The 27,363-nt window shown below is 33.9% G+C and overlaps 1 long non-coding RNA gene across 1 annotated transcript in view; it reads left to right on the top strand.

Annotated features, from left to right (window-relative positions):
* The window catches only part of LOC309628922, an 82,471-nt gene extending 55,675 nt beyond the window's left edge, over nt 1–26,796 (top strand). Inside the window, exon 2 of the long non-coding RNA XR_014244786.1 lies at nt 23,231–26,796. This is a non-coding gene — a long non-coding RNA (uncharacterized lncRNA). The remainder of the gene's footprint in view (nt 1–23,230) is intronic.
* Nucleotides 26,797–27,363: the final 567 nt, after the last annotated feature.

Genomic DNA, 27,363 nt, shown 5'->3' with positions numbered 1-27,363 from the left:
GCATAGATTGTGATGATGGTTTCGTGGATATATACTTCTCTTCTAACTCATCAGATTGTATACATTAAAAATATACAGCTTTTTGTACATCAATCATACTTCAAATTTGCTTAAAAAAAGATAGCTGTCAAAGAGTCTCATAATCTCTGTACCTGACTAAATTACTATATTATTTCTGAACAATATATGTATATTTATTATACACACACAGTTCCCAATTTTCCACGTGGAGTTACTATTTAAAATGGTTAATCTAGGTAAATGACAAATCAATCCAGTTTTTAAAGTTATACATTCATTATGGTAAATATGATTAAACTAATGGACCTGTAAGACACTGCCTGTCTCCTGTTCAATTTCAGAATAATATTAATTAGTTCATTACAGTTTAGTAAATTCTTATCAATTACATTAATGTTTTCAGTTTTTTTTAATTTAATTTTTAATACAGCAGGTTCCTATTAGTTATCTATTTTATACATATTAGTGTATATATGTCAATCCCAATCTCCCAATTCATCCCCCCCACCACTTTCCCCCCCTTGGTGTCCATATGTTTGTTCTCTATATCTGTGTCTCTATTTCTGCCTTGCAAACCAGTTCATCTGTTCCATTTTTCTAGATTCCAGATATATGTGTTAATATTCGATATTTGTTTTTACTTTTTCTGACCTACTTCACTCTGTATGACAGTCTCTAGGTCCATCCACATCTCTACAAATGACCCAATTTTGTTCCTTTTTATGGCTGAGTAATATTCCATTGTAGGTTTTCACAGTTCTATAGTAAAAACTGATGACTGATAATACAATAAAGAGAATAAGTAATTACCTCTATGGAGAGAAAAAGTCTATTGTTCTTTGTTGTCTTTGTTCAAAAGTTGATGTGTAATAATTTCAATCTTACTCCCTATTTCAATTAACACCTAAAATTAAATCTATTGGTCTATAATTTAAAAAAATCAATAAAATCAGGGTAAATAACAACAAAAAGCCGACAGACACTTAGTGACATCAGAATTTTTAACCATAGGTAAAAGGTTTATATTCCTGCCACTGCCATGAAATTTTCTACAGATTTCAGAACAAGTGGAATTTTAGATACAAAAGAAAAGTGTTCAAGTGTCAGTTTAACTTGATGTATATTTTGAAAAAAAGTACAAGAATTCTTCGTGTCCTAGTTTGTTCAGATAGATTTTGAACAGATTCTTTTACAAAACACTGGTACTATCTTCATAAAGGAAACAATACAGATTGTATAAAAATGTTTCTAACATTAAGGTTTTTACTTATGTAAGTAAAATGTTTTGCAATTTGAAAATGATTTTTTCTTCATACTTGCTATTATAATACTTAAATGGTGCATGATAACCAATTTTGCCTCATTACTAATTGCCTTCTTAATAAATTTGATTGAGATGATAAATAGAAATCTACCTCATTTGATTAGGAAATATTTTAAGAGTGATTTTATATAGGTATTTTTTTCTCCCCCCAAAATATCTTACCAAATCAAAGAAGGACTCTTTCTTTTATCTAAGCATTGAGTAACAATGTAAGCTAACCTTATATTGAAGAAAAAGTTTTTCTCTCTTTAGTCCCTGCTAAGAATTCTATATTAAATAGAAATGCCTCACTCTAGGGATGGATGGATTTCTGCTGAATATGATGCATTTTCTTCCGTGGAAATTGTTTTGGGATTCTTTAAGATAAAAGATCTATATAAAAGTTATTATTATCGGTTACCTGTCTTGGTTCCTTGATTCCTATATTGACTATTTCCCAAAGGTAATTTTCATTAAACCTTACACCGTAACACTTTTGGACCTTCACCTCTTTGTGTTTGCTTCAGTCGGTGCTCTCAGACTCAGAAATGTACAGGGAAACAGAGATCTTTCTTTGATTGATTCAGGGAAGCAGGTGCAAAATTTTGTGACCTGACTTTTTTTCCTGCAAGTCTTCTCTTTCAAGTCCCTTAATCTGATATGAAGGACATGGTAGTCGCTAATCACACTCTAATCTCTATTGGTCTAAATCCAAATAATTTCCTTCCACACCCTACCTGGTTGAGACTTAAATCCCTTATTATTCAATGATCCTATTTTTAAACTCTGCCTGGGAAAGCAGTGGTGGCTTTTGATGCTAATCCTATTCAGTCCACTGACTCTATCCCCTTCAGGGAAATGGCCAAGAATTTTAAGGGGGAAAAATATATAGCCAGCCCCATAATAAGAGAAAGAGGAAAGCTAAGTTAGAATTTTCAAAATTACACAGGATAATAAAAATAGAGCCTTTATATTAAAACCCAAGTATATTTATTCTGATGAGCTATCTATTCATTCGATTGGAAATAACTAGTTAAATCCTTTAGCCACAGTTTTTCATGGCCTGGGAGTTCATAGCTACACAACTGTAGGATTAGCATTTGATTTTATATTTAAGGCAACAGCACTGGCAAGTCCTCAGTCAGACCCTTCAAATGAAAATTGAACCTGACCATATTCCATATTCAAATTCTAAATAAATATGTTAATTGATATGATAAATAACCCTTAAGTTGTTCTTTCTTGACTTTCTGTTTAGATTTTTTAAATGGCCCAAAAATAATAAATTAAAAAGAAAAACATACAGCAGAGAAAGCTCTGGATTGGGTGTCGGGACACCTTTGCTCTGAGTGTGGTCTGAATTGCAGAACTGCACAACAGGCAGAGAACTGAATCTCTTAGAGAACCCCTATATCTGTTCAGAAGACCAGGAAAAGGGGATTTTGAGATCCCAGGGGTGAGAGAAAAATCCTTTCTTTTCCTTTCTATTTTTCTTCTCTCACCTCTGCTCTCAGATCAGCCCTAGTCATGGAGAGGCACTGCTATGGTGCTGATGATGGCATAGGCTCCTACCCTAAAAAGAGAAAACATTTATCTTTAGCCAAAGGAACCCCTGTGTTCTGAATCACCACTATTTTATTCTCTTATTATTTGACATCTCACCTCAAGGATGGACCCAGTCGTGTGGAACTGTGTGATAGCACAAGGGCTAAAATTCTGAGAGAAACTATTTTTCCACCCAGAGGAGCTGGGAAACGAGGACCCTGGGAACCGGAAATTGTGGAGGGAGCGCTGAAGAAGTGAGAGCTGGAGAAGCAGTTTCCCTAATCCTGTGTATGATGGTCCAATACATGAGCCTGAGCCTACTTCCAAGGTCGACACCCAGTTAGACAGGGTAAAGGATTTGAGAATAGAGGTGTGATATAAACCACCAAATATTTTAGTCCCAGATGAACTCCTGAGTAGCTCATGCACTGGCAGGCATAAACACATAGCAGAATTTATATGTACACTGACATTGGAGCTACTGCTCACAGAGGATGAAATAGAACTTGCCTTCTGAACCTAATCATTTTAACTGTCTTTTAAATAACAACAAGGATTTGACTAGGGCTCATGATCCCCCAACATAATATTCCAAATGTCCATAGTACAATCCAAAATAATAACATGCCAAAGTTGGGGGATGAGGGGACAAAGGAAAAATTGACTAATCATCAAGGAAAAAGACAAAATGTCAACCCAAGATTGCCATGACAATGAGATTATCACACAAAGACCTTATAAGAACTCTTAAGACATAAGCTATGAAGTAAACACTCCTGAATGGAAAGTAGAAGTTCATAGCGGAAAAACAGAAATAATAGAAAAGATCTAAATGAAAATTTTAGAAATTAAATATAAGATATCTGAATTTTAAAAAATGCTAGATGGCCTCAATAGCAGAATAAAGATGACAGAAAAATGAATCAGTGAAACTGAACATAGAGCAGTAGAAATTTTCTAATAGGAACAGTAGAGAGAAAAAGATTTAAAAATCAATGAATTAGCCCCTCCCCTCCTACTCAATATTGTGCTGGAAGTTCTAGACAGTACAGCAAGGAAATAAAGAAAAATTAACAAAACAGAGGTTGGAAAAAGTAAAATAAAACTGTCTCTATTAACAAACAATTTATAATTGTCTATGAACTCTCATGGAATCTACACAAAAGACTCCTATAACTGATAGGTGAGTTTAGCAAGATGTCAGGATACAAGATTAATAGTACAAAAATCCGTTGTTTTTTCTAAATAGTAGCACTGAACACTTGGAAATCAAAATTTACAAGAGCATATACACAAAATCTAACACAATATGGCCTGAATCTGTCTGATAAAAACTCTAAAACATGGATGAAAGAAATCAAAGAAGACTAATAAATAGAGAGATATACTAAGTTCATAATTGGAAGACTTGAGTATTATATCAATATTCCTCCTATAGATCAATGTAATCCAAATCAAAATTCCAGGAGAATTTTTTGTAGATATTAAAAAGATTTTTCTAAAATTTATATAGAAAAGAATAAAAGAGTTGAACTCACACTATACAATTTCAAGACTTATTATAAAGCTACAGTAATCAAGAAAGTGTGGTATTGCTGAAGAATGCACATATCAATAGAACAGAATGGTGAGTTCAGAAATAGACCCACCATATATGAATAATTGATTTTCAACAAAGGTAAAATGGTAATTTAAGGTGAAAGGATAGTCTTTTCAACAAATGGTACTAGAAAAATTGGATATCCATGGATAAATAATTGAATCTTTACCTGTACCTCATACTTTTTGCAGAAATTACCTCGAAATAAACAATAGATGTAAATGTAAAACCTAAACTTTTAGGAGTAAACATAGGAGAAAATCATTGTGGCCACATTTTAGGCAAAATGTTCTTAGATATAAACCAAAGTGAACTTCATCAAATTGTACTTCATCAAAATAAGCAGATAAACAAATTTTAAAAATAAGCAACATAGCCAAAGCTGACAGTAAAAATATAGGTGAAGATGCAGAGCAACTAAAACTATCATACATTGCTGGGGAGAAGGCAAAATAGTACAGCCTCTTTAGAAAGGAGCTTAGTAATTTCATATAAAGCTAAACATATACAAGCTATATGGCCAATAATCTTGACCATAGGTATCTACCCAAGAAAACTGATAACCTACTTGTGAATGTTTGTAGCAGTTTTATTTGTAATTGCAAAAAAGTGGATACAACCCAGTTTTTCTTCAACTGGTAAAAAAACAAACAAAAGAAACTGTGGCACAACTATATGATGAAACACTACTCAACAACAAAAAAGGAGTAAACTACTGATACGTGCAACAACATGGACAAACCACAAATGCACAATAAGTAAAATACGCTAGACTAAAAAGACTACAAACTGTATGATTCCATTTTTATGCTGTTCTGGAAAAGTCATGACTATGAGAATGGAGAACATTTCTATGGTCATTAGGAATGAAGAATAGGGGGAGTGACCAACTTTAAAAAAGCAATACTAGGAAATATTTTGTGTTGATGGTATCTTTATTATAGTGGTGGTTAAATGATTCTATGCCTTTATCAAGACATACAACTGTACACAAAAATGAGTGAATTTTACAGTAGGTAAATATTAAAAAGTATATTTTCTTAACTGTAGTGTCTGTTCTTCCTAGTTTTCTAGCTGTGTCCTCTTTTCCATTTGTTTATTGAAAAAGTAAGTAATTTGCCAAATACTAGAAAATAGATAAACATTTAAAAAACAAAATATATGTTTGCCTTCATGAAGCTTACTTTCTAGTGGGAGGAAACTCACAATGGGCATGGTTATTAAGCAAAATATAGAATGTGTTATTTGATAAGAGTTAGGAGAAATATAAAGCAGGGGAAGGAATTAACAAGTGTTAAAATGGTTGTATAATTTCTTAGAATGATAGGGAAGATATCACTGGCAAGAGAAAACCTCACTGAAAAAGTAATATTTTAATTAATATTGAATCATCATGAATTCTACATCAGTTGCATTTTGCAGACAACTGAGGAACGATGAGAAAAACAAATTATGTTTATATATATCATCCATGATAACAATGTAGAAAAATTAGAGAAAGGGTAGTGAAAACTACCTAACTTTTATCCATAAGACTTACTATGTCTTCAAGAATCAGCCTAAAAAAAACCTTTAATATTCATAGCCACACTTTGTGCTAAATTGCTCTGAAAATCCTCAGATGGTCACACCTCTTGTTATTAGGAAGCAGTGGTGTAGAAAGAAACAAGGTGTTTCAATAAAATATATGGACAGTTTAATTGCTGATACGACATTTACAAGTATGGGAAATAATGTGATATTTTTATATTATTGCATGATAATTCTGGAAGTTAGCACTAGTGATATTTGACAGTCATACTAAATATATATGGGCAAGAAAAAGCATAAATTCAAAATGGCAGAATCAGGTCTTATTTTGAAGTAGCAGAAGTCTTATTTAAAGTGTTCCTGAAAAAATGGAAGGTATTATCAAGGTATAAAGACATTGGAAACATGATTCCCAATTGAAATACCAATGTAAAAACACATAGAAAATAATCATTAATTTCTTTTAAATGAATATAATTCGATGGTGGTGATTTCAAGCAGTTATTTATTTAAGCTATAGATACTTAGTAATACTATTTTTAATACTCTATCATAATAATTTTCATTGTAAATAAGGTATGTTATTAAATGTTCATGCATTTTATTGAAAGGCTTAAAATGGTCTTGATATTTGATTTTCAAATTATAAAACCCTTTTGGCTTGTGTATTATAGCATAACAGGAAACCTAGGCAGGATAGAGCTCTTTATAAACTATTTGTATCTCTTCTTATTTTCAATTTTATAAAATATACTTCCATTAAGTGTATATCTTATAAATTATGCTAAGATTAAAGTGTGAAAATATAGTTCACCCCGCCCTTAAAAATATAGTGGCGTCTCTTTATAGAGAATCAATACTGCACTTAGTCTTGTATCATAATAGCAGTTAAGTGTAGGAACTTTACAGTTTAACTGCCTTAAGGATGTTTCTGGCTTTTCCATTTCTATTCTCTAAATTTTGCCTCATTTTAATTTTTTGTCTTTCTCTGTGGAGATAAATTTAATCTTTTATTATTTGTGCTTGTATGTGCTTGAATGGAGGCCCATAAACCCTTTGCTCTTTTGTACTGTTGTTTCCTTTGAAAACTATTACTTACAATTCTAGGAATTTTTTGCCTTTTCCCCCATTCCTTTACTATTATAATCTAAAAAGGAAAAATGGTCTGAGAAGAAGCTTTGAATATTGGAACTTCTGTACTTGAATACAGGGTTTTTGTCCACCATGCCCCAGAATAATAGCCAGGCTTCATCTAGTGTAGAATAGAAGATCCCAGAGCCCAGTAGCTCTGATTCTCACAGGGCTAACTGTTTCTCAGTATCTACAGATGCGGACATAAGGCAAAGGATACATTAAGGTTAATGATGCCCTGTTTACATCTTACAGATTTGTAAATTATATTACAAATTCTAAATTGATTCTCATAAAAACCCAAGAAGTAAGTATTGCGGACAGTCATTTTCCTTATATTACCACTCAGGATGCTAAAGCTCAGAGAACTTAGGTAGCGTGCCAGAAATCACCCAGCAAGGAAGTTAGTGTCCTAGAACTGAAACCTGGACCTTTAATCTCCCTCACTTCAGCGCAGTGCTTTTTTGCAAAGCACTACATTTAAAATAAAATATACTGAATGAGATTCTATCAGACTCCACCATAACATAATTCTTGTTCTGATGTTCATGGCAAGGGCACTAAACTTGACTTTATTACTTTATTTATTATATGTGAACTTACCAAATCATATGTATAATCTGATAATTAAAACAGGTGAAATAACTGGGCTACCAGTAGTTGTTTTGGGTCAAAATAACAAGCACATCAGATTAATCAATGTAAATTTAATATTCTATCATAAGGGTGTTGACCATAATACTTGTAAGTTTGACTGTATATATATATATATATATATATATATATATATATATATATATATATATATATATCCCTTACTTAGTTAATTTAAAATACTATATTCACTTCCCTGACTTACACATCAACTTCGATATAAAGTTGTTTCAAAGGGCACAAAAATCACCCAGATATCAATTTAGCTTCATCATTTTTTGACTGCACTATCTCTTTTCTCAACATCTATAGTTTCATTTTCTTTCCTACACATTGAGCCATAATATATACTTGTATTACTCATCTCTAGGTATCAATATATTATGTTCCTAAACAAGTATTAAATTATTTAAGAAGAGAAACAATGTTTTACAATTTCTCTTACATACCTCAAATACATGCTAATTGATTGATTTAAAATAGACACAGCAGCATACACACACAGCTATATGCACAAATTTCATTTGCCTTAATTCACTATTCAGTTATTGAACACAACTTCTCTTATTTATGTTTATATATCTAAATGTTTTCTGCATTTATTTTTTAGACGTATTGTCATAACTTTAAATAACCAATCAATAGAAAAAGAAAACAAAATCAAGGCAACAAATTTCTCTATATTTAAATCAGGGTGCACTCATATTTGAGGATGTGTGGTGATATAATTAGTTGACTTTTTACATCCCCATTACAGTGAACTCCAATTTTAAAAGCTACTTCTCCACATAAAGTTCATGTTATAGACAAATACCAATTAAATTTTTCCTACATATGTTTCACATCTTTTTACTGTCATTTGCTTTATTACAGTCTGCACTCACTTTTTATGATTGCCATTATTCTGTTGTTACTCAATAAAGGTGCTGGTCTTATTAATTTTATGATATTCTTCATTGAGAGAATTAATTTACAAACACACAGAAATGCACACTGAAACATTCTGTTACCAGTATTGTGGCACTTAACATAAGCAAATTGAATGCCTTTAACAAAAAAATTATTTGTATCTCAAGAGTGGATAATAAAATAATTTTTACTATGCTAATAGAAATCACAGAAGAGTTAAGTAGTTAGAGGACTAAATTTTATATGGAGGTTTTAATTTAAGTCCCATTTTAATTATTAATCACCTGTAATATTAAGTAAGTCATACTTTGGCTGAGCTCCTTTATTAGTAAAATGAGTATGAGTTGGAAAAAGACAGATTAATTAAAATTAGTTTAGGGTAACTGCCTAATTATTTGTGAGAAAATAAACCTGAACACCAAACTTATTCCTTAAGCTAAAATAAATTCTATGTCCTTAAGGCTTTAAATGTACAATAAAAACCATTACAAAATACCAAAATTAAAAGTTATTTTATTTTAGTTGTTTATTTCAGAATTGGGGAAATTCTTTATAATCATAACAGAGAACTCAAAAGCCACATAGAAAGAAATGTAGTTGATAAATTTTAGACTATATAAAGTTTAACAAAATATAAATAATTATAAAGGACAAGAATAAATTGGATAAAATATACAGAAAATAACATGAGAGCTAAATGTCTAATGTCCTTAATATGCCAAAACCTGTTAAAATCAATAAAATTTTTAAAACAATAAAAATGAATGCAAGATTAATAGAAGTCTAGAGAGAGAAAGCAAAGTATGTTTAAAAGATGCTTTTCTGATTTCTGCTATGAATCATATGACAAAAATCTTGCCCACTAAAAGCATCTGGAAATTGAAGATAAAATTATTACAGAATTATACTTTAGTTCATAAGAAGAGGAGGAAGGAGAGGGAAGAGATGGGGGAGGTGGAAAGAGGAAATAGAAAAAGAAAACAGAAAAGTAGAATGGTAAGAATGTAAGCAGATATTGTCATTACCCAGGGAAATATAGGTCGACCTAGGTAAACTAGAGAATTAGCTTTTAACTTCACAGGGATAGAGGAATAAGCTATAAGTCTGCAAAAGATGAAGAATTAGAAATGTGGCCAACCCTTGAAGAGCTTCCAAGTCAGTGAATGGTTGGATTAAAAAGAAAATATACCCAGAGGGGAAGGGAGATACCGAGGAACCCTGTTTCTTTTTGTTGGAAACTTAAAGACCTGTGATTTTGTCAATGCCACTCACAGAGAGGGGATAAAACCTTATAATAATTTGCATTGCCTGGAAATTCTCAAGCTAAGAAATCAGTGTAAAATTCTGTTCTAGTCAGGTAGTGATGACTAATTAATGTGTCACCTTGACTAGGCATCCAAATATCTTGGCACCCAGATATCTGAACAACTTTCACAGATGACTCTGTGAAGGTATTTTTTGAGTGAGGTTAACATTTAAATCTTTGAGTAAGGCAGATTGCCTGCCATGATGTGAGCGAGCCTTATCCATTCAGTTGAAGGCCTCCAGAAAAAGACTGACATCCCTTAAAGAAGAAGGAAATCTGCCAGTAGACTGCCTTAGGTCTTGAACTGCAACTCTTCCCGGAGTCTCCAGCCTGCTGGCCTACCCTGCATATTTTGGACTTGCCAGTTTCCACAATCACATGAGCCAATTCCTTAAAATAAAACTCTCTATATATGCACATCTGACTGGTTCTCTTTCTCTGGAGAACCCTGACTAACAGAGCAGGTGATATATTTGGAAGTAGTACTACAAGAAACAATTACAACAGCACTCTGAAGGGAAGAACCATAATCTAGGCCAGAGATACTCACAGGAAAACAAAACAACCAAAAACAAAACAAAAAAATGTCCTCTAAAAACTCAGCACAAACACATAAAAGAGAAAACACTAGTTTAAAAAAATCCACTATGAGACACAAAAAAATGTCACTTTCAGAGTTATATACTCTATGTAATATCATAGTAATCTGAAACAGAAATAAGATAGGTATACTTAATATTATTACAGTCATGAAAGAATAACCGAATGATTAGGAAGGTAAAAACTATCAGGCAGATTTAAGACAGACCAAAATACAATTAAAAATGAAAATATATAGACAGTGAAACTTTTTTAAAAACTCATAATTTCTATAAATTAGAAATAGTTGAAGACAGGATTGGAGAACTGGGTCATTGTACTCATTAGCTAGAATGCAACACAGAGAGATAAAAAGTATGACAGAGTAGTAAAAAGACATTGAGGCTAAAATGAGATAATCTAACATACACTTGAGTTCTCAAAGGAAAGTGTGAAAGAGAAGTAAATTAGAAGATTCCACGTGGATACACACATCCCTTATATGCACCATGTGTTCTTTGTCACCTCATAGCGAAACTACATAATAATAAAACAGAAAATAGTATTGAAGCCACTAGAGAGGAAGATGGCTTATTTGCAAAGGAACCTCACTTAGACTCAAACTTGAATTCTCAATCACGGCATTCAAAGAAGATGACAAAGGATAACATCTTCAACGTGTTGAATGAAAGCATATATAAATCCAGATGGCTATACTCTGGCAAATTACTACTCAAACCTGAAGTTGAAAGTTCTAATGGAAACTGAATAAAGTTTACTGTTTCTGGATCCTGACCTATTATTCAGCTGGTATTCATCAGAACAGCCACAAGAGTTGTTAAAACATTGAAATAATTCCATCAGCTGGAAAACAGATGATGCTGTAAGTCTTGTGATTGCCTCGCTGAATGATAGAATGGAACATGAGAAACAATCATTAAGCATTTAGTTAAAAATAAGGCAAGAAGTACATAAAATAGGGATAATTATACCAACTAATATTTAGATTACAAAAAGAAGATGGAATTAAAATCCTGGACAAAAGTAACCTGTGAGATGGAAGGAAATATATTTTAAGTAATAGAATTGGTCCATAATAAAATAATTGAAAATCTCAATAGTCACACACCATTAAGAAAATCAAATCATTAGCTAAAATTCTTCCACCTTCCTAACCCACATTTGAAAAATACATTTCAAAAATATCTAGGTCCATAAACAAGATGAAAAGACAACCCTCAGAACGGGAGAAACTATTTGCAAATGAAGCAACTGACAAAGGATTAATCTCCAAAATATACAAGCAACACATGCAGCTCAATATCAAAAAAACAAACAACCCAATCCAAAAGTGGGCAGAAGACCTAAATAGACATTTCTCCAAAGAAGATATACAGAATGCCAACAGACACATGAAAGAATGCTCAACATCACTAATCATTAGAGAAATGCAAATCAAAACTACAATGAGGTATCACCTCACACCAGTCAGAATGGCCATCATCAAAAGATCTACAAACAATAAATGCTGGAGAGGGTGTGGAGAAAAGGGAACACTCTTGCACTGTTGGTGGGAATGTAAATGGATATAGCCACTATGGAGAACAGTATGGAGGTTCCTTAAAACACTAAAAATAGAACTACCATACGACCCAGCAATCCCACTACTGGGCCTATACCCTGAGAAAACCATAATTCAAAAAGAGTCATGTACCACAATGTTCATTGCAGCTCTATTTACAATAGCCAGGACATGGAATCAATCTAAGTGTCCATCGACAGATGAATGGATAAAGAAGATGTGGCACATATATACAACGGAATATTACTCAGCCATAAAAAGAAACAAAATTGGGTTATTTGTAGTGAAGTGGATGGACCTAGAGACTGTCATACAGACTGAATTAAGTCAGAAAGAGGAAAACAAATACTGTATGCTAACATATATATGGAATCTAAAGAAAGAAAAAAGTAGCTCTGAAGAAACTAGGGGCAGGACAGGAATAAAGATGCAGACGTAGAGAATGGACTTGAGGACACGGGTGGGGGCAAGGGTAAACTGGGACGAAGTGAGACAGTGGCATGAACTTATATATACTACCAAATGTAAAATAGACAGCTACTGGGAGGCGGCCGCATAGCACAGGGAGATCAGCTTGGTGCTTTGTGACCGCCTGGAGGGGTGGGATGGAGATGGTGGGGGGAGACATAGGAAGAGGGAGGTATGGGGATGTGTGTGTATGTATAGTTGATTCACTTTGTTGTAAGGCAGAAACTAGCACACCATTGTAAAGCAATTATGCTCCAATAAAGATGTTAAATAAATAAATACAAGGTTGTAAAAAAAAATATATAGGTCCAGCTATTTTATAAGAAAGTATCTTAAAGTCTTTTAGAAATAGATATTCGGGGCTTCCCTGGTGGCGCAGTGGTTGAGAGTCTGCCTGCCAATGCAGGGGACACGGGTTCGAGCCCTGGTCTGGGAAGATCCCACATGCCGCGGAGCAACTAGGCCCGTGAGCCACAATTACTGAGCCTGCGCGTCTGGAGCCTGTGCTCCGCAACAAGAGAGGCCGCGATAGTGAGAGGCCCGCGCACTGCGATGAAGAGTGGTCCCCACTTGCCACAACTAGAGAAAGCCCTCGCACAGAAACGAAGACCCAACACAGCCATAAATAAATAAATAAATAAATAAATAAATATTAAAAAAAAAAATAGATATTTGTCTTATTCAAACTATTTGCATTAGGGGAAAAAGGAAAAATATGCCAAATAATTGTAACTTTGATATTAAACTAGATAAGGACATAGGAGAAAAATTACAGGTGACTTTCTCTTAAAATATAAGTGTAAAAGTTATAAAAAATAATTTTAAATAAATAAAATATTAGCAAATCATCACTAAGTCAAAAGTATTTAAGGAATATAAGATTTTACATTTAAAATCTTTAAGAGAAAAAGAACTAACATCTCAATAGATAAGATGTTCATCATCTTCATAATAATAAATATACTTAAATGAATTATCATTGTTTATATCTAGTGTTGATAAGAACTTGGAAGAGGAATAAATTGCTACGTTCTTTGTGGCTATTATTTAGTAAAAACTATAAAATAGTGCATATTCTTCGACTAAGCAATCCTTCCTCTAATAGTCTATATTGAAGGAATAATTCAAGCACTAATCAGCTTCTGTGGATAAGGATGTTCATTTTGCATTATCCATAATAGCAAAAGCTGGAAACAACCTAAATCAAAAAAGTGGTTATTTAAATAAATTATGATTTAGTAATACAATAGCATATTATGTACTTGTGGAATGAGACAGATCTCTAAGGACCAGCATGGAGTATGCCCATGATATATTATTCAGTGAAAAAGTAAGTACCAGAACCATATGAATCGTGTAAAGCAGTACGTGGTTTTAAAAAAATCTATCTGTTTATGTATTCATAGAAAAACATCTAGAAGGATAGACACAAATCTATTTATAGTGGCAACCTCTGGGACATGGAATTGGAGTGGTTTTAATGTGAATTTGTTTATTCTGCCTTACAGACCTTTGCATTGTGGCACTTTAACCACCAATATTACTTTTAAAATAATATTAGAATAAATGATCACTAAATGAGTAACTTTTATACCTGGGAAATTGATCATCAACCTTGAACTCTGTTTCCCTCGTATTCGTTTATCAAAACCTCACCTCTACAAAACATAAGCAGAATGCTCTATGACATACATCGCAGCAAGATCCTTTTCGACCCACCTCTTAGGGAAATGGAAATAAAAACAAAAATAAACAAATGGGACCTAATGAAACTTAAAAGCTTTTTCACAGCAAAGAAAACCATTAAAAAGACAAAAAGACAACCCTCAGAATGGGAAAAAATATTTGCAAACGAAGTAACAAAGGATTAATCTCCAAAATATACAAGCAGCTCATGCAGCTCAATATCAAAAAAACAAACAACCCAATCCAAAAATGGGCAGAAGACCTAGATAGACATTTCTCCAAAGAAGATATACAGATTGCCAACAAACACATGAAAAGATGCTCGACATCACTGATCACTGGAGAGATGCAAATCAAAGCTACAATGAGGGATCACCTCGCACGGGTCAGAATGGCCATCATCAAAAAATCTACAGACAATAAATGCTGGAGAGGGTGTGGAAAAAAGGGAGCCTTCTTGCACTGTTGGTGGGAATGCAAATGGATACAGCCACTATGGAGAACAGTATGGCGGTTCCTTAAAACACTAAAAATAGAACTACCATACGACCCAGCAATCCCACTACTGGGCATATACCCTGAGAAAACCATAATTCAAAAAGAGTCACGTACCACAATGTTCATTGCAGCTCTATTTACAATAGCCAGGACATTGAAGCAACTTAAGTGTCCATCGACAGATGAATGGATAAAGAAGATGTGGCACATATATACAATGGAATATTACTCAGCCGCAAAAAGAAACGAAATTGAGTTATTTGTAGTGAGGTGGATGGACCTAGAGTCTGTCATACAGAATGAAGCAAGTCAGAAAGAGAAAAACAAATACTGTATACTAACACATATATATGGAATCTAAAAAAAGAAAAAAAAATGGTTCTGAAGAACCTAGGGGCAGGACAGAAATAAAGACGCAGACGTAGAGAATGGACTTGAGGACACGGGTGGGGGAAGGGTAAGCTGGGACGAAGTGAGAGAGTAACACTGACATATACACACTACCAAATGTAAAATGGATAGCTAGTGGGAAGCAGCTGCATAGCACAGGGAGATCAGCTGGTGCTTTGTGACCACCTAGAGGGGTGCGATAGGGAGGGTGGGAGGGAGACGCAAGAGGGAGGGGATATGGGGATATACGTATGCATATAGCTGATTCACTTTGTTATACAGCAGAAACACAACATTGTAAAGCAATTATACTCCAATAAAAATGTTAAAAAAAAAAAAAAAAAACCTCACCTCTAGGTAATACAACTCCCTGCTTATTCCACACTTGTACCATATAGCTGAACATGGCTAGATAGAAACAGCCAATCATGGTGGCCAGTCTCTCTTTAAGTTCATAATCACAAACATCAAGCATGCTCTTTAGTGATGCCAAGTAATCAAAATGCATTTCCCTAAATTCAGTCAAGACCCCATGCTCCCAGAAAGCTGTTTTCTTTCCTCTTTTTCTTCAGACCTTTAACTCTATCTCCCCAGTCCTTCCTCCCGGCTGATGACCTTGCTTTCTATTTGAACAAGAAAAAAGGAGCAATCAGGAAGGAATTTCCACCAACTGTAACCAAACTCCCTAACCCGTGTTCTTTCCCTTCTACTACTATGCATGACTTATGTGCTAAAATCAATCTTCCTCATATGCATTGCGTTTTGTTCTTTCTCATCTACACAGGAGCACAGCTTCAGCATTTCTCTTACTAAATTATTTTTAGTACCATATCAGTAGTAACTCCTCCCATCTTCAAAAAAAAAATCAAAATACAAATTTCTTGGATCCATATCCTCTCTTGACAATAGCTCATTTCCCTGCCCTATTTTTACAGCAAATCTTTTAATGTTTTGGTCCCTGAGTGCTTCTCTATTTCCCTCCCTCCATTTTCCCTTGAGCTCACTCCCTCCATTCAGCCTGTTGCCACTACCACATTACTCAAGATTACTCTTATCAAAGTCAGCTATCAATGATGAATCCTCATTTCTCATCTGACTTGGCATATCTTGACATACTCTTGACTTTGCTTCCATATTATCCTCCTAGTATCATCCTACCGTACTGGCTAGTTCTTCCCACTAGCTTTCTTGATATCCTTTTCCATTCTCCTGTTTTGCTAATTCGAAGAGCTTTAGGGATTAGTCCTTGCTCCTCTTTTCTTCTCTGTCTTCGCTCATTTCCTTGGTTATCTCATTCAGTCCCACTAACTTAAGACCCATTTCCATGCTGACAATCCCAGATATACATTCCTAGTTCAGACCTCTCTTCTGAACTCCGTATTAAATGCTCCAGTTATCAATATCTTTTTTAGAAGTCCCATAGTCTTCTCACACTTGCCCTTCCACATTCTCCTCCTCCACTCTTTAATTAAGTGATTGAGCTAGAACCCTGTGGTCACACCCCACAGCCAGTCTGTCAGAAAATACTATTCTCTTTACTTTTAAGCATGCTCAGAAACTGACCATTTCACACTGTCTCCACCATGACTACCCTAGCTCACACCATCATTATTATTTATCTGGATTTTTGCAATAGCTTCCAACTTATATTTCTGTTCCTCTTTTCTCCCCTACTGCTTATCTCAACACAGTTCAGAGTGTTCTTTAAAAATAAGTCAGATCATATTATTTCTTTGTCCCAAACCCTCCAATTGTTTCCCAATTCACTTATAGTAAAAGTGAAGGTTCTTACAATGACCTAGGGGGCCCTACATGATATGTTTTTCTTTTTATTACTTTTCTGACCTCATCACCTTCTATCCTCCCCCTCATTCAGTTCATGTCCTGCTACTTATTGAACACACTAGACAAATTCCCTCCTGAGTGCCTTTGTGCTTGCTTTTTCTTCTGCCTGGAATATTTTTCCACTACATAGACACATAAATGCTTGCTTTCTTATCCATCCCAGCACTTCGTAAAAATTCTACAAAATTCTACCTTCTGATTGACAACTTCCTTGACAACCTTATTTAACATTGTAAATCTGTTCCCCACCCTAGTATTTCCTAGTTCCCTCCTCTGCTTTATCTTTCTCCAAAGCACTTATCACCATGAGAAATATATTAGATTTATTTATTTGCATACTTATTTACTATAATATGCCTTTCATAATATTATGAAATTTTTAAATTTATTATTATATGGTCCCCCATCTAGAACATGATTGGAAACAGGTTTTCAATAAATATTTCTTGAATGAATGGATGAATGGTCCAGTTCTATCCGACTCAAATTTTTTGAAATGCATTAAAGGACAGAAAACTAGGAGATTGAGAAAATCAACCTAAAGAAAAATATAAACCCATTTCCTAAAATATGCAATAAAATAATCTCAGTTATCATAAAAAGTTATGTTTACCTATTAAAATCAGTCATTTAAAGTCCAAAGCGTAAATATTCTCAGTCAATGGCAAATAGGCTAATTTTATCATTAAGACTAGATAATTTTGCTGAGGGCTTCTTAATTATATTTAGTTCACTATGTAATGATAGTTGCAACATGAATTTGTACAATGTCTTATAAAACAAAATATAAGTATTTCAGTATAATCAATTTTAATCTAATTTATGTGTTTGTCATTGGCAGGAACACAAAAATGTGTAAAAACTGAAGAAAACCTCTTACCTGTGCAGTAAATATTCCTATCAGCATCTAACTGCAATGCTATAACTTAAAAAAATATTAGACATTTTCTTATTTTTAGTTAGTTATCTAGATATATGGTCCTGTAGAGAAAGTTGTAGCTTGGTCAGAAACCTTTTCATACCTCTGCAGGTATAGCTTTCTATCAGAAAGTCACAAAGCAAATTATTACGTGGTAGACAGGGAGAGAGTCAGTATTAAAGTAACCTATATAACTGGGTTTAACCCATGATTTTGTAAACTTATTTGAGTATCTAACCCTTTTTTCGTAAAACACAAATTAATATACTAAGGAATTAAAAGGCCATAAAGCACACATGGATATATTGTTGATTTGTTTGGTACACTGAGCCTTTGTAATCATTTTTTTTTTCCTCAACTGGGTACGGCTTTTGAGAAACAAATCTTTGAGAAAATTGTTTTGGTTGAATGTATAATCAGTATCATATTCAGAAAATGATCTTTGTAATATTTAGCATTTTATCATGGATATTGTGAATTTTTCAGTAACACGTTATTTAATAACATATGTAAGTTTCTAAATAACATCTAAAACCAAATAAGTTTAATATATCATTTCTGAATGGATGTATATCTAATTAAGTTCATGCTCACACATACATGCAGAAAAAGAATATGTCGACTTACTCTTATTTAGCAAGTCAATATAAGAACTACTAATACAGTTTTCCAGACATCTTTTTTATAAACAAATAATATAATCAAATATAATTAGCTGACTAATATCACAGAGGGTGGAGCTGATAACAGACTTTTTAAATACTAGGTGAGATTCAGATATTTGAAAAAAGAGCTACTACTAAGTTATTACATACAAAAGCAGAAATGAAGAAAACTCAAACTATGGCTACCGAACTGTGTTAGCATAGACAAAAACAAGTGCTCCTGGTCATGTATATTCAACTGAACACTGTGAATATTTTTTTCTCAGGGTAGTACCCCAGGCAGGCCAAGGACCTATTCAAACTTCACTGCTCTGCTGAACATGCTCAGTGGTGGGGCAGTTTCATTTTTGAGGATAATTTAGTAATAAAATTTTGAGGATTATAACATAATGGAATTGATTTGCTTATACAACTCTAAGTCATTTTTAAGGCAATTCCAAAGAAGATATCAAAAAATGGTTTGAATAACAATATTTTAACTGTGTTTTCTTTCCCACAGTAAAGAAGGATATTTAAATTGTTATGTTTCTCAACCCAAAACCTCCTGAGTTTAGAATCATACTTCTTACACACACGTACAACATCTATCTACACTCACAGGAGCTTCTCTTTTTAAAACCTGAAGTTTACTTTGTAAATTCCTAGAGACTTTAAATGATTCCCTATTAACCTTTTAGATATCACAGTAACATTCTAATGTGGCAACAGCAACAATTCTCAAACAGGACCATCTGTAAACTAAATTCAGAGAATTCACAGGTTCTGTATCATGTTTAAAAAATATTCTGTGTTCATTTTGACAGCACCTAAAACACTCAATATATCTGAACTATCTGAATAACCTGCCCTATAACCAAGAACTGACAAAGGAATTCATTGGTTGAGTTTGTTTTTAAAATCACATTGACACCACTTTAAACTATTTTAATTTTCAGGTCAACAAATTAAAGAATAATGGTGACTCAATATGATAAAGATCCACTTACCTAAAGAAAATGAAAACACTAATTCAAAAAGATACACATCCCCATGTTCATTGCAGCAATATTTACAATAACCAAGCTATGAAAACAACTTAAGTGTTCATTGATGGATGAATGGATAAAGAAAATGTAGTGTGTGTGTATATATATATATATATATATATATATATATATATATATATATATATACACACACACACACACACAAATGGAATATTATATTCAGCCATAAAAAAGAATGAAATCTTGCCATTTGTGACAACATGGATAGATCTGGAGGACACAATTATGCTAAGTGAAATAAGTCAGAGAAAGACAAATACCGTATGATCTCATTTATATGTGGAATCTAAAAAGAAAAAGATCCATTCTTGCCTTGAAATAACAAATATCATTATGCAGTACACTAGCAAAGGTTTTGTAGTAGTTTAAATTAGTGTATAACATGTTGAACTTAAAAGAACATGCTCAGAGAAGCCAAGTTTTTATTTATGTTTGACACATTAAGTAAATTATATTACTCATCGTATGAAATTTATGTTGATTATTAGCATTTAAGTTGCTTATATGAATTTACATCTGTGTGGATCTTATAAATGTATAAGAGCTATAAGCTTGAGAAATTTATCACTAGATTCATACTTGCATATATTTAAGTAGTAACATTACAATAAATATAAAATTAAACGGAAAAGAAGTGATTTGTCCACAATGTAAGACTCCTGAGAATGACCTTTCTTTTAAAATGAATCTCTACATTACTTAAGAACAACGTCATGCAACAATCAATCTAACTTTAGAGGTACACCGTCCAATAAAGTGATCACTCCACCATGCGTCTGATGGGCACAGAAATGTGACTTGTCTGCATTGAGATGCGCTGTAAATATAGATAACATTCCAAACTTTAATGACATTTTTTAATGCAAAATATTTCATTGATAATTTTACACTAATTCCATGTTGAAATGATAATATCTTTGAAATATCAGGTGAATAAAACATATTAGTAAAACTGATTTTACCATTTTACTTTTTGAATATGGCTTCTAGAAAACTTAACATTATATATGTGGCCTGCATTACATTTCTATTGGGTGATTTACAAGGTTACCTGCTGTCTTGTACCATGTGCACACTTACTCTGGACACTTCTAGGTTATCTTGAACGTACCACTGCTTTTTATACCTCTGTATTTTTGCACATATTACTTCTTTTTGGATTGTCCGTCATACTTTTCTGTTCTTAAAGAATTCCTAATAATTGTTCACTACTTAATTCAAAGGCTAATACCTCTGAAACCTTCTCTGATTTTTCCAAGTTAGATTTTTTTTCCTCTTCCGAGCTCCTATAGCCCTTGCGTGTCTATGTTTTAGGAACCATCACACATTACAACTGTTTTTCGTCATACTTGTTTCCCTGTGAGACCTTGATGGCCAGGGTATTGTTTTAACTAGCTTTTTGTTCACAATCTTTAGGCCAGCATCCAGTGAATGTTCAGTACACACTGAAAGTTCAGTAGGTATTTGTTGAATGAATTATTAAATGAATGAAAGATGAATAATGATATTGGCAGCTGAAAGTGTGTACTTTACATTCCTGTATAACTAATTCAGATGTCAATTGGCTTATCTTTGCCCTACTGATCTATGAAAGGTAGACTAAACCTGAAGGAGTTTAAAATACTCTTCATTAGAGCTGTGAATCTATCACTGAAGTTCCTGAGATCTTGCTTTGTATAATTTATTTCACTTATAGATTGCCTCTCCTTCCTATGTATGCTATTTGTACTCCTCACTTTATCCAACCACACATGGAATTAGGTCATTTTCTAAATTTCCAAACACACTCAAAGGTCACACAAAGAACTGTGTTTGTAATAGATCTTGTTTAGGACTTCCATTGGTAAAAGGAGTTTAGATTACAAAAATAAGGCAATTTCAAAAGAAATATCAGACATAACTACTTAAAAAGCCTTTCCTAGGTGCTCCAACACTAGAATATTTTTTGTCTTTTCACCACAAAGAATCCCAATCACACATCATTTTTTCGGCTTCTCCTATTTCTTCCCTCTAAAACTCTTTTCCTCTCCTTCTCCCTCTTGAATGTCCAAGAAGTCTTGTCCTTATACATTATTACAAACTCATTTCTCCAGACCTTACTTTCAGACTCAGCTGCAGATGTATTCTGCAGCTATAAAGAGAATCAGAAGAATAAAAAGATCTTTTATTTACTCATAATCATCATTTATTATGTGTTTGTGTTGGAAAATATCATTTTATCCTCAACAACACATAAAACATATCATGGCAAATATCATTACCTTTCTGCTATTGGATTTAGAACCATTGAAATAAATCCAATATTTGTGAAGATAAACATCTAGAAAAATATTGTAATTTTTATATTATTTTTCTGGATTCTAAAACTAAATTGCTATATTCAGTTTAATATGTTTTGTGGGATAAATGTGAATTACCCCAGATTTGGATTTTTGCATTAGTCTGAAATATATTTAAAGGTTTTTTTTTTTTTACTAACTATCAAATATATTACTAAATGGTAAGCAAGTTCTAGTATGTTAATCAGCAACAGGGTAAAATAAGAACTATCTTCATAAAGTAATTGGCATCAAAAATTCTAGAACCACAAAACATAAGTAAGTCTGCTGGTTTACCATAAAATAATCAAGAGCTTAAAAAAAAAAAAAAAACAAAACCCACAAATATTTTGATTAAATCCATCTAGTGCTAAGTACATATTTAGAACAGATAAATATAAAAAATGTATTCAGAGCAATTTCAGTATTTATTATTCTATTAAAAATAATTGTTTGAAAAAAGGCTCAGTTTTATTTTACTTTTGTATTTATTTATTTTTTGGCCACGCCCCCTGGCATGTGGGATCTTAGTTCCCCGACCAAGGATAGAACCCACAACCCCTGCATTGGAAGCATGGAGTCTTAGCCATTGGACTGCCAGGGAAGTCCCCAAAAGTACAGTTTTAAAGAGCAATTTGCCCTCCCACTCCAGGCATTCTGTTCCGCATCAGCATCACCTCAATTTTATTTTAAGGTGTGTGTTTCACTAATGCCATTCAATAATGATGTGGGTCTAAACTAAGTCAAGAGCAGAGATATATTTAGAAGGTAGAGTCAATAAGGTATAAAATGAATTGGATGTGTTAGCCAAAGGAGTAATATAGGATGAGTCTCAACTTTTGAGATTCATGCAAATAAAAGACATTGACAGACAAGAGGCAGGAAACTAGAGATTCTTCTTGGTGATCTCTATTTTATGTGAAAATTAGAAAGTAATTGAGAGCTAAAAATAATAGAACTTGAAGAAAAGAATGTGAAATCAGAGTTGATCTGCTAGATTGCAGAGAGAATGAAGGGATAAAGGTCCAGGATGTTTCCATATAGCTAAAGAAGAAGTGTGCATTAAGTTTTTATATCTAAATTTATTTATCCTGACAGAAAACACAAGTTTCCTGGATCAGAACACAGACTGATTATTTACTCACACGGCAATCTTAGCACTAATTTTCTATGCCCTAATTACCCAAGGGGGAATGCAGTGAGAGTCAGATACATTCTTCTTGTCAATACCACAGGAGAGCATCTCTGAAATTACGAGTCCTGGAGATTATCGAGGACAGCTGGCACATTTACCTCTTCTCCTCTCTGAAGAGAGAATGACCTTTGGTTTGGAATGCAAAGGCACCCTGTCTGGGGAAAGGAGGTAAAGATTCCTAGAGGTATTCTCACTTGATATGTAAATAAGTGGTCCAGAGGAGTTGTCTCTAAATCTCTCTGAAAGTCTTGTAGGGGAAGCAAAATTTTGTCTCTACCCACTTAGGGTGTCTGGCTGAGCTTGAGAATTAAGTTGACATAAGACAGATTGATAGGAGAAAAGCATACGTATTTGATTTTTACATATACACGGAAGCCTTCACAGGAAAATGAATGCCCAAACAGTGCTTAGGTCTAAGTACTTAGATACTAGGTTGTACAAAGAAAAGTAATGGTGAAACAGCAAAATATTCGGGGAGGCTAAAGGAAGATAAGGGTTATCTTAACAAAGTGTGTTTGTACAGATTCTTCTCAGCCTCAACCCCCCTTTCCTGGTGATAAGCATGTTCTTTTCCTCCAGGTTCAGGAAGAGCATCTTTCACAGGGGAATTTCATCTCTCATTTCAAGAAGAAAAGTGGAGGTCAGATGCTTTTTTTGGGCACCTGCTGTTTTCTAAGTACCTTTAGCTCAAAAAGTCAATATGCCAAATTGGCATATTTCGGGGTGGCATGTTCTGAACCCTTTCATTCTGTTCTTAATTTTCAAGATTTGTTTTCCTTTCAAATATTCCTCTAACCGTGGGTCCAGCAATCTTTGTTCCAATAGCTCCGTTGATGCAGAAACACGAAAATATTCAAAATACTGTCTCAGTGCAGTGGTAATGTGGCCCCTATGTCAAGATGAATGATTCAGTTTCTGTACCAGGTTGTTCAAGCAGAGCACAATGACTGAGGATGCGGACTGAGGGAGCTAGATGGGTTATCCCCACAGATTCCCTAATATCTCTCAAGAACAGAAATCAAAGTTTTTCAGTCCTTAAAGATGTGTTGGAATACCCTAGTATAAAGGAGATTAGCATATGCAGAGGGCATGAGTTACAAAGAAGGAGGACACTTTATAAGCAGGCAAGAAATAATAGTTGAAAGCCCAAAGACTTTTGACTCCCCCCTCCACTTTTGAATCAATTTCACTGGAAGATAAGTAGCCTTCCTTTAAAAGGACCAAAATAAAGAATGCTATAGGGAGAGCTGGGTTTGAGTTGAAGCAAAATGAGGCTGCATATGTTCTGTGATGGGGCTGAGTAAATACTGTTCACCACAACACCAGCATTTCAGAGACTTCAGGAGAAAGGAAAGAGAAGAACCATCTTTAGGACAAGAAGTCAAGGTAGATAAAGGGAAAAACTCATGTTTTCTGTACTCTACTACACTTCACTTCTGACACCAGATGCATGGTTTTCTCCACACCAAGCAATTCTCCAATTCTCGATGAACACTAACTGGGTGTCCCCAGTTCTGCCACTGTTTGGAGTTGGTGAAGACTCCACAGGTTAAGGGCTCAGTACCATCAGACTGCCCCACCCCACCTTCAGACACTGATCACAATTTTCAGGTTGCTCTCTGTATTTCTGATCAAGCAGTTATAAATCGGAGGTTCCCACAACCCCCGCCTCAGGTTCTGTAGTTTGCTAGAATGGTTCACTGAACTCAGGAAAGCACTTTACTATTACTGATTTATAACCAAGAATATATTACAGGATAAAAATGAACAGGCAGATACAGAGATACACAGGATAAGGTATATAGGAAGGGGTGGCATGCACTTATACCCTCCCTGGGCAAGCCACCCTTCCCACACCTCCATGTGCTCCCCAACCCAGAAGCTCTCGAAATCCCTGTGGTTAGGGTTTTTTACGGAGGCTTCATTACCTAGCCACGACTGATTAAATCATTGCCCATTAGTGATCAACTCAACCTCCAGCCACTCTCCTGGCTCTGGAGCTTGGGGGTTGGGCTGAAAGTTCCAACTCTGATAACAGGAATTGGTTCCCCTGGTAATCCACCCCTCAGACTTAGGGGCTTTCCAAGAGTCACCGCATTAACATAAACTGAGGTGCCCTTCATCTGAGTTGGCATTTGTTATGAATAACAAAAGATGCTCATTTCATTTCTATTGCTCTGGAGCTGTTTCAGGAACTGGGGACGAAAACCAAATATTATGACAAAATATACTCCTATTGCTCTTAGGAAATTAGAAAACTACACTTAGGAATCACTTAGGAAATTACAAGACTTTTAGCAACTCTGGCCAGGAGCCTGGACAAAGAAGGAAACTATATATATACATATATATATATATATATATATATATATATATATATATATATATATATATATATATATATATATATATATATATATATATATATATATATATATACACATACACATACATATATATATATACATATATATATGTATATATATATATCTGTGATTATATAACAATTTTACAGTAGAGAAAGTTTCAAGCAATTCGATGATGAAGTTGAAGAAGGGTCAATGAATTAAAGATGTTTTTCAAAGAGACTGAAGACGATAGGAATATTTGATCTTAATTCCTTAAGATAAGGCTCTTTTAAAAAATTAATTTATCTTCTGAAATCAACATAGTACTTGAGTTAATTTTCGTTAAGTAGTAATTGGCAATGCCTGTTATTTCTTCAACATCCTAATTCATTTGTAACTAAGTTTGAATTTTATTGTTCACAAAAGATGAAATAATGGTAGAAGTTTGGTTTGAAGACATTGTTGAAGGCCTCTCCACATAGCGATCTGTATGTGGCAGGGCACACAAAGAAAGTTCTGAGGGAAGCCTTGCCCTGCACTCCTGGGACCTAGATTATGAGGAACAGGGAGGTCTCCTCCGATCACCCTTAAACAGATATTAACAAAAAATAAAGGAAGCTAGAGAGAAACCACTACCACTTATTCCCTCTTCCTATTTCTCCCTCACTTATCTTCATTTGCTCTTTCTTCTCCTTTATTTTTTGCTTCTTACCCATTACTCTTCACCCTGCTTTTTTCCTCCTTATATCATCACACTTCCACCCTTTTTCCTCTCTTCTTCTGTCCCTCCTATTTTCCTTCTTTTTTTTTTTTCTTGCTTTTTCCTTCTTAGTCTCTTTGTTTCCTCTGACCCAACTCTCTCCCCTTCTCATTTTTCATTCATTAAACATTTTCTCTTTTCATTCTCCCTTCTAGGATACTGCTGGCCACTTTCCATAAAGGAAGACAGTGTTCTGTTTTTTCAGCTTGCTGTGTTCCAGTGAGTAATATGCCCCTTAGAGGTTGTCTATGTTCAACTTTTAAAATGAGGAGTTTGGCATTAACATATACACACTACTATAAATAAAATAGGTAATCAACAAGGACCTACTGTATAGCACAGGGAACTCTACTCAATATTCTGTAATAACCTTTATGGGAAAAGAATCTGATATTGTATATGTATAACTGAATCATTTGCTGTACAGCTGAAACTAAAACAACATTGTAAATCAACTGTATTCCAATATAAATAAATAAATAAATAAATAAATAAAATCTGTGTCTTCAACAACTGCTGATTGGCTTTAAATCATGTGACGCTAGTTTGAGATATTAGTCAGTAGGTAGAAGAACACTAAACTGTTATGACCTGGTTTATGATTTATTACTGAGACCCAGCTTAAGGGAAATGCAATGCAAGTGTCAGTGTTAGAACATTAATAGTGATATCTGCATTTTTCTGAGAAGGCAAGGACATTTGGGAGTTATGATTCCTCTAGAGTGCTTATCTGTGACTCATATTAGTTCTACTTTTGAGGACCCAATTTCTGACAATAATGTTCATCCTTGAAACACATCCTTTTTCATTAATAGCCTTACCTATACTTTAACACGTACTGCAGAATGGACAGCTATATAAATTTATAAATGGACAGCTATAAATTTAAGTTTATTCAGAATATGACCCAACAAAACAGTGCAATAATGATCACTGAAACATGAAACACCACAAAGTATATATCAACATGAAATAAAATATTCAATACCCTTCCTCAAAAATCTTGTGGAAAATTTAACATTTATTGGTTTGTATTCTTTTAATGTTTACTTGAGAAAAAGAACC

This window comes from Balaenoptera borealis, assembly GCF_965194805.1.
Source record: "Balaenoptera borealis genome assembly, chromosome: 5".
NCBI classification, from domain to species: Eukaryota; Metazoa; Chordata; class Mammalia; order Artiodactyla; family Balaenopteridae; genus Balaenoptera; species Balaenoptera borealis.
The sequence above is the reverse complement of the archived record's forward strand: the minus strand, read 5'-3'. Positions and strand labels throughout refer to the sequence as shown.